Raw genomic sequence first — 8,528 nt, forward strand, 5'->3', positions numbered from 1 at the left:
GATGAGATCTCCACAACAATTACCGTTAGGCTAGCTTTTTATTGAATTCAAATTTCACCAGCTATCATGATGGGATTCAACCCATTTCATAGAACATTAGGCTGAGGTTGAACTGCCACAGTGGCATTATCACCATCTACATCTTATGACACATACCTGGGCCAGAAAGTCAGGGTTCAGATATATATCAGAGCATGTCTAAGCAGGTTGATTAAAAATAGTTAAAGGCTATTCTGCTTTCTTCGATCAGTCCTAATATCAGAAGTCACATGACACCTGGTTATGGTCCAACAAGGTTTACTTGAAATCACAAGCTTTCACCTGATGAAGGAACAACACTCTGAAAGCTTGTGATTTCAAGTAAACCTGTTGGACTACAACCTTGTGTTGAGAGATTTCTGACCTTGTCCACCCCAGTCTAACACCAGTCCTAATATCTCAAGAGCCTTTTTGACATTTTCTCTTTCCCCAAAACAGAGAACATCCTGCTCCTCAAAATAATTTCCAACTTAGTGCTGAATTAGAGGCAATTTTTTTATTATTGCTCAGACTCAGTTCACACAGCATTATCCGGAGGATATAATTAACTTTGTGATTTTTCTTTAAAATTATGCTTTGAAGGGTGCAGATCAAAGAACACAGATATGCACAACATCCACCTTATCACATTGCACCCAACAACATAGTCAGCCTCTAAGAAAAAGAATCATGTTATAAATGATGTTCTTAGCAGGGCACGTTACCCTAAAACAATCATGTGAGATTCACAAAACATGATGAAAGTTAGAGAACAATGCTTCACTTTGAAGTAAATTTGGCATGAAGCCTCAAATTTAAGATTATCAACATTCTATTTAAATCCTTCTTTGACCCAGTCCTGTTTATCTCTAACACTTTCAAGCTTTGAAATCTCCTCCCTGCACCTTCCACTGATTCTACACCCTTTCCCCCGCCATTCCCTCTCCTATCCTCTGCCTCCAGAATTTGGTATATCATGGTCCCTCTTGTCAACCCACAATTCTTGAGTCTCGCCCTTTTGCAAGTCCTTACTCATCTCTACTGCCTTCTCCTCCTTTAAGTATATCCTCAAAACCCAAGTCTGACCAAGCATTTGGTCTTTCCTGTGTGATCTTTCCCTCTTTGACTCGTTCCTTTCACCCTCTCATGTCTCTGCAATGTAAGGCATCATGGAAATATGTTACAGCCAGTTATGGTTACATTTTTGGCACATTAAATCAGAACACAACGTGACACAAGAGCAATCATCTTCCTCCCTTCAAAAGATTCAAATATTTCTTTCCCTTTAAAAAAAACTTTGTAGGTTGTGGGGACCTGGTCATAACTGCTTGGCTAATACATTCCAGTGGAAAAGGACAGAGAACTATTTACATCAACACAAGAGGGCCTCTAACCGTACATGTCTGCACTCCTCTTTTGTCTGAATTCAAGTCAACTTTCTTCTCAATCTTTGCAAATACATCCCAGTGACCCCCTCCATGAAACAAGTTCCTCAAGCTTATTTAAAGAAACTGAATGTGACACACACAAACTAGATCAGAAGTGATTCAATCTGAAAGTCAACCTGAATAAGACAATCAAGAGTTTTCCAGCTGTTGCCCCATCCCAAACAAAAAAATGTTTTGTTGGGTAGAGAGGGGAAAAGAGACAAGGCAGAAGGTAATTACAGCCACTACTGAGAGGCTCGAGTTAGACTGCTGACTGTGCCTCAATGTCATTCACACCACATCTGAGCCTTAGCATGGATACTCAGAGCTCAATATTCTCCCTCAAGGCAGTTGATTTTTTTTTGCTTTAGAACAGTAGATCTCCAGCCTTGATTTACAAAAGATCCTGAATGGTTTTTATTTTTCATGACAAAAAAATGACTAGTGCATGACTAAAACACAGCAGCTTGGAATGATACTGCAGTCTGATGAGAACAAAACGAGTCAGACCTCCTTGAGAAATGGAGGGACTATTCCAAAACCAACTCCTGAAGAAAACTGTTAATGAATGACCAAACCCATCTTCACAGCTACAGAACTACACCAGCTTCATAAGCATGCACCCAATATCCCTGACTTTCCTTGTTAAATATATCCACACACACAAAAGGTGATCAGGGAGAATCCTATGGTTATTTTAATACACGGAATTCCATTTTGACCTTCATTCCTCCAACCTCCCAAAAAAAAGGAATACAAAGACGTATCTATATCTGCACACACAAAAGAGCTCCTGCTCCCTCTAATCCATTAACGTGTTCAAATAAATCAATTTGTTCATAGACGGGATTTCAATGTTTTTAACCAACCTAACAGCTTCGGTCACTAGCCACAAAAGTTATTGAAAGAGTCATTTTTATGTCCGCTTGTTATTTTTTAATAAAATAATCCGCAGTTTTGTCAACAGTAGAGTCGTTTAGCCAACTTCAAAAAGGGGGACTGGTTAAAATTAAACCAGTTGTAAACCGGCAGTCTGAGTCACTGCTTCGAACATGGAACTAATTGACCGGGAGTGATTTAAATACCGAATGTTGGGGCTCTTTCTAAGATCTAACCTCTATCCCTGCAAGCCCTCAAGCAGTTGAAATTTTAGGTCAACCAGCTTAACTACGACGTTAACATCTCTATATATAAACACAAAAGGTGAGTAACGCTCTGACAGATCCGGTACAGAATGCCCACAAACAGGATCAGAAATCGGCATCTCGTCAGTGCTCGAGTTTAGTGTACAAATCCAACAGAGAGAAAAAAATTATAAATATATACCTGATGCTAGCGTGACCCAGAGAAACTCACCCGCAATAGAGCAAAAATGTATATTTTACTAAGATTGCATATAAATACACAACTACCACAGACTTAACACTCCTCAAATAAAATGCTTTTGAAATCTACTGGAGACAGTTGCATTTAAAAGACCGCGATGTTACTTTCTCGTTCAAAACATTTTTCTTTTAAAAAACAAACATTGCGTTGAAATTAACTTTTCTTTAAAAGGACGCTTGCAAGACAAGTGAAAATAAACTTTGGGGGAAAAAGTTAAAAGTAACTACTGAAAGAGAGTTTATTAATTTTGTAAACTGCGAAAGAATTTGGGGGGGGGGGGGAATAAACCTTTAATAAAATAAAACACTGATTGAGATTTTGAAGGCGAGGGAACTGCAAGTCTGAATCCTTGTTACAATGTGTCCCTCAATCCCACAACAAACACACACAATCTCTCTGCAGGTAACAATGCGGTTGCAAAACTAGAACAAAGCCCACAGCAACAACGAGGGATATTAGGTTACATGATGGCAAATGCACTCACTTTACGCACTGATTTGCCTCACTCGAAAATCAAAAACCTTGTGAAACAAAGTTGTTTATGAAGTCTTACCTTAACCAGGCCTCGTTTATTTAATGAGAACAGCTTTTGTTTAACTCTGCTCCCTCAGTCCCTCCGTCATGTTCTCCCCCCCTCTCAAGGATGTCACCAACTTTTGCAGTGTTATCAAAAATGCTGCTCTTTTTTTTCTTTCCCCCCTTGGACCTATATTTTTATTGAGTTGATCTGGGTTGGGGGGTAAGTCTGCCAAGATGAGGGGGTGGGGGTGGTGGTGGGTCTATGGCCTGACTTAGCCCAGCTCCTGCCCTCTCTCTACCCCCACTTGTTGCTCCAGAGACTCGACACTTTCCCCCTAAATTTGGAGTGAAGCCATTGAGCCTGCGCGCTCCCTTGACCGCCCATCCTCAACCTCATTGGATGGGCCCAGACCAAGATTCCCCTCTTCCATTCGTTCGCTTGCACGTCAATCATAATGTGTGGCCCGGCTATAGGCGGAACTGCCAGAAGGCCTTGTTAAATTCTATGGATCCCAGATTCTTATCCACATTTTCCACAAACTGGAAGGCAGATTTTACAAATCTAAATATCATTAGTTAATAAAAGTAGCATATATTCAGATTTATTATGTGTAATGTAATTAGACGAGAAACATAAGCACATAGCCATACAAATGTTAACTGGAGATTTCACTTTTGATTTAACATGATTCTGCATTAATTTGACTTATGTAAACATACCACTGCATCAAACTTGGAAATTATGTGGAGGTGCCGGTGTTGGACTGGGGTGGACAAAGTTAAAAATCACCCAACACCAGTTTATATTCCAACAGGTTTATTTGGAAGTACAAGCTTTCAGAGTGCTGTTCCTTCATCAGGTAGCTGATTGAATAGGATTCTGTGCCCCTCATTCCTGATGAAGGGCTTTTGCCCAAAACGTCGATTTTCCTGCTCCTCGGCTGCTGCCTGATCTGCAGTGCTTTTCCAGCACCACTCTAATCTTGACTCCGCAAAGTAGGAATCTGTGTCCTATGATTCTACTCCACTAGCAACCAATGAAGGAGCATAACTCCAAAGGCTTGTACTTCCAAATAAACCTGTTGGACTATAAACTGGCATGGTGTGATTTTAAACTTGGAAAAATATAAAACATCCATCTCTCCCTCTTTTCCACCACTCCTACCGCTCTATCTAGCTTTTGATGAGCCATTCTTTTTGCCAAACAAAACATTGAGAAGACTCACCCAATGCCTTCAGCTCAGCCACTATATCTATTGCCTTCACATTAATCCTGTTCCTCTGCTTCCTGCCTGCCTCAGGCTAAACCCAAGTTGTTGCAACATCAGTGCTCTGTTTGGCTTGAATTGAACTTCCAAATTCATTTTCTCTGTTTCACAAAGTCGGCTGGCTTCCATCATCACAATATCACCGGCCTTTTCTCTTGCATTTGGCGCATTTGCTGCTAAAATCTATATGTACACTCTTCACCAGATTTAACCATGGCTAGCCTCCCAACCTTCACCTTCTATAAACTTCAGCTCATCCTAAGTTCTGAATACAGCTTCCTTCTTGCATAAAGTCCTTGTCATCTGTCTTAACTTTAACTTTTCCCAAGTCTAGTGATGCGTGAGGCAAACATAGCATGAGCTTATGTCTGTTTCCTGGAGCAGGGTGCTAACTGTTCCCAGAGATATAGCATATGCTCTGAGGGGCGTCACATTGCAACAAGCAAATCAGACCAGGAGACTGTTTCCACTCTTACTGCTAGCCATTGGTATTTTGAAAGGATTTTCAGGTCAATAATTGACCTATATTGCCATATTACAAACACACCTTCCATAGCTAACTTGTCCTGAAGTGAGATCTGACCCTTGAATCTCTAGCACAGGAATAGGAATGCTACCATTATCACAAGCTTTACATGTTCATCCTCCATTCCTTCCCTTATTTACCCAGGTTGACTCCCATTCCTCAAGCACCTTATGTCCTTGGATTTTCATTGTTACGCTTACTTGCACAGCCTTGAGTTCTCCATCTGCTTAGCTTTCTCCAGTGCTCTAACAAGCTTTGCCCATCTCCAAAGAAATGTCCATTTCTCCATTGGCTTCCCTCTGATAGCTATACTTTCAGTCATTGAGGTTTCACACTCTGGAGTTCTCTTCCTAAAATGTCTCATTCTCCACTGCTCCTCCTGCTCCATGTCTATTCTTAAACCTATTCCTTGATCAAACATTTGATAGTCCTTTTCAACATCTCTTTCTTTGGCTCAAAATATATTTCTTCCCCACATGTCCATGAAATTTCTTGCAGTACCTTTCAAGATTAAAAGCACCATATAAAATGATTGTTGTAAAAGCAAGTTAGAGAAGCAAGTGTTAGCTTGGATCAGCTATTAACATGCAATTTCATGAGTCAGAAGATATAAACTCAAGTCTCATAGTGAACATAAGTGCGTAATCCAGGATGGCATTTCTTGCAGTGCAATTGCTCAACTGAGTCTTTAAATTGAGGCCCATGCGCCTGTGCAGATAAATATAAAATATGTGGTTATTTATTTATTTCCACTTGATTTCTTTTACCGAAGACACACTCACTAGCGGATCCAATACTTAAGGTAGGTAACAAAAGAACCAGAAGCAAAGTGTAGAAAAGAAAACTTCCCTTAGGATCTGGAATGCACAGCCTGAGTGTGTGGCAGAGGCAGATGCTAAAATGAATTTCAAAAGGGATTTGAATAATTACTCAAAGAGAAGAAATTTGCAGAGCTATGGGCAAATATTGACAGAATGGAATTAGCTGAATACTGTACTCTTACAGAGAGTGGGCATAAGCATTATGGGCTGAATGGACTCTTTAATTCACTGCTGTGACCATTCTATTGTGCTATATTGTTGATTGAAACATGCTACACTCAGAACACTGTTTGTGTGATCTTCAAGGCTGAGGCAGTTTTGAAACCAAATAATGGCCGAGTGGGAAATAGGCTGGACAGAGGCCATTCTTACTAACTGATTTGATTGAAAATCTATTCATCTTAGCTATATACTAATTCTAAACATGATTTGCATTCCTTATTTGGGCATCATCATTCTGTGATACTGTCATGGCTGAAGCTGGACAACAATACCAATATTTGGGGTTGATTTACACCCTCAGTCCCTGTTTCACTGAGGCAAAGGCCAAGTTCAGTCAGCTGACCTAACTAAAATCAGCCACTTCAGCACAGACTGGGATGGAACAGTACGCTGAAATCTCAATCCAAATATAAACACAGTGCAGAATTATGTTGCTGTAAATGGGAGCAAGTTTGATTTTGGTTCTTTACCAATGTGACTCATTTCTGATCATCCTTTGCCTCAGCCCTGCTATTTCATAAATAACATGTTGTTTCCAAAGAGCTGAAGAAAACTTGAACCAGGTCATTCTTGACTTCTCTGGTGCATCTCCTAGTGGCTGATCATGTAATGACATTGTTTTAAGTGCTGGTCTTCAACCTGTGCGGAAAATACATAGAAACTGGGAGAAAAAAATTGAAACTAAGTTGGCTGAAAACGTTTACAAAATAGAAATGCACTTAATTTCATTGACAGAAGCTAACACTGATGCTGTAATTCATTTTTGAGATTTCAAGGGCCTCAGATGGAGGTAAGGTTGAAAAGTGGAGATGCGAATGGGGAATGTGGAATCCATAGAGATTAAACATGAGAGCCACAGTCCATGACACTGTGGATTGAAAAATGTTTTTGGAATGATTGTATTTGATAGCACTGATCTTTTTAAAAAGGCATGCCTTCTCGTAATCTTAAGGAATAGATTACTGTAGGAGAGGAGGTCAAAGCTAAGATGCAAGATGATAATAGATGAAAAGAATAAGAGTTTTCAAAATGTCAAATTTGTAAAATCACCTGAAGAAGTTAACAAAGCCAACACAATGTTTTTTATTTATCATTCATGGGATGTGGGCTTCATTTGCCCATTCCCATTTGCCCTTGACAAGGTGGTGGTGAACTGCCCTTCTTGAATCACTGCGGTTGACGTGCTGTGGTTAGACCCACAATACCCTTACAGGGGGAATTCCAGAGTTTTCGACCCAGAGACAGTGAAGGGACAGTGACATATTTCCAAGTCAGGATGGTGAGTGGCTTGGAGTGGGAACTTGTAGCTGGTGGTGTTCCCATGGATCTGCTTCCCTTGTCCTTCTAGATGGAAGTGGTCATGGTTTTGAAAGGTGCTGCCTAAGGAGCTTTGGTGAATTTTTACAGTGTATCTTGTACCTAGTACACACCGTTGCTACTGAGTGTCAATGGTGGAGGGAATGTATGTTTGTGGTTGGGGTGCCAAACAATTGGGCTGCTTTGTCTTGGATGGTGTCAAGCTTCTTGAGTGTTGTTGGAGTTGCACCCATCCAGTCGTGTATATTCCATCATAATCTTGACTTGTGCCTTGAAGATAATAGACAAGCTTTGGGGAGTCAGGAGTGAGTTACACATCCTTTAGCCCTAACCTGTGACCTGTTCTTGTAGCCATTGCGTTTATGTGGCTAGTCCAGTTGAGTTTCTGGTCAATGGTAACACCCAGGTTATTGATAGTGGAAAATTGTTCAAATTCAGCAATTCTAAAGGAGAAAACTGATTCTAGATACCACTTTATTAACTTGTATATTTTTAAATTGGGAACATTTAGTGAAGAATCAGCATTTTAAGAACATTCTTTCGTGAAATTAAAGTCTCACTGGCAAGGCCAGCATTTTTTGCCTATCCTTAATTCCCTTTCAACTCAATGACTTCCTAAGCTATTTCAGAGTCACCGTGTTTCTAGAAGTCTGGAGACCCATGTAGGTCATTGAATGCAAGTCCACCAGAACTTCCATGTTTCCATTGGCAAAGCAAGGTGCCAATTTCCTTTCTGCCTGATATATCTGGGGAAATTGACAGGAACTGTGCAGAGCAGCTGTGGATTGACTGGGTGCACGGTTAGGCTTTAAAGATGGTTCTGCTGCCAGGAAACCCAGGACATCCCAGCAGTGGCCTCAACCTTCAACAAACAGAGTGCTATAGGGGCTTGGTGCTTCGGGAATGAAGTGTGTTTGGGAAGACAGCATGAGAAAACTTGCATGATCATAGAGAGAAACCTTCCATGAAAATTCCTAAAATGGACAATTAGCCAAATTTAGCCAGATAAAATTAAGATCATCAC

The 8,528-nt window shown here is 40.4% G+C and overlaps 1 protein-coding gene across 2 annotated transcripts in view; it reads right to left on the reverse strand.

The window, feature by feature from the left end:
* LOC122540917 (A-kinase anchor protein 13-like) overlaps nucleotides 1–3,704 on the reverse strand; it is a 411,711-nt gene extending 408,007 nt beyond the window's left edge. For both annotated transcript variants that reach the window (XM_043677213.1, XM_043677212.1), the window contains exon 1: nucleotides 3,385–3,704. The gene's annotated coding sequence lies outside the window, so the exon portion shown is untranslated. The remainder of the gene's footprint in view (nucleotides 1–3,384) is intronic.
* Between the last annotated feature and the right edge of the window lie 4,824 nt (nucleotides 3,705–8,528).

The sequence above is a fragment of the Chiloscyllium plagiosum genome, chromosome 36, assembly GCF_004010195.1.
Source record: "Chiloscyllium plagiosum isolate BGI_BamShark_2017 chromosome 36, ASM401019v2, whole genome shotgun sequence".
Lineage (NCBI taxonomy): Eukaryota > Metazoa > Chordata > Chondrichthyes > Orectolobiformes > Hemiscylliidae > Chiloscyllium > Chiloscyllium plagiosum.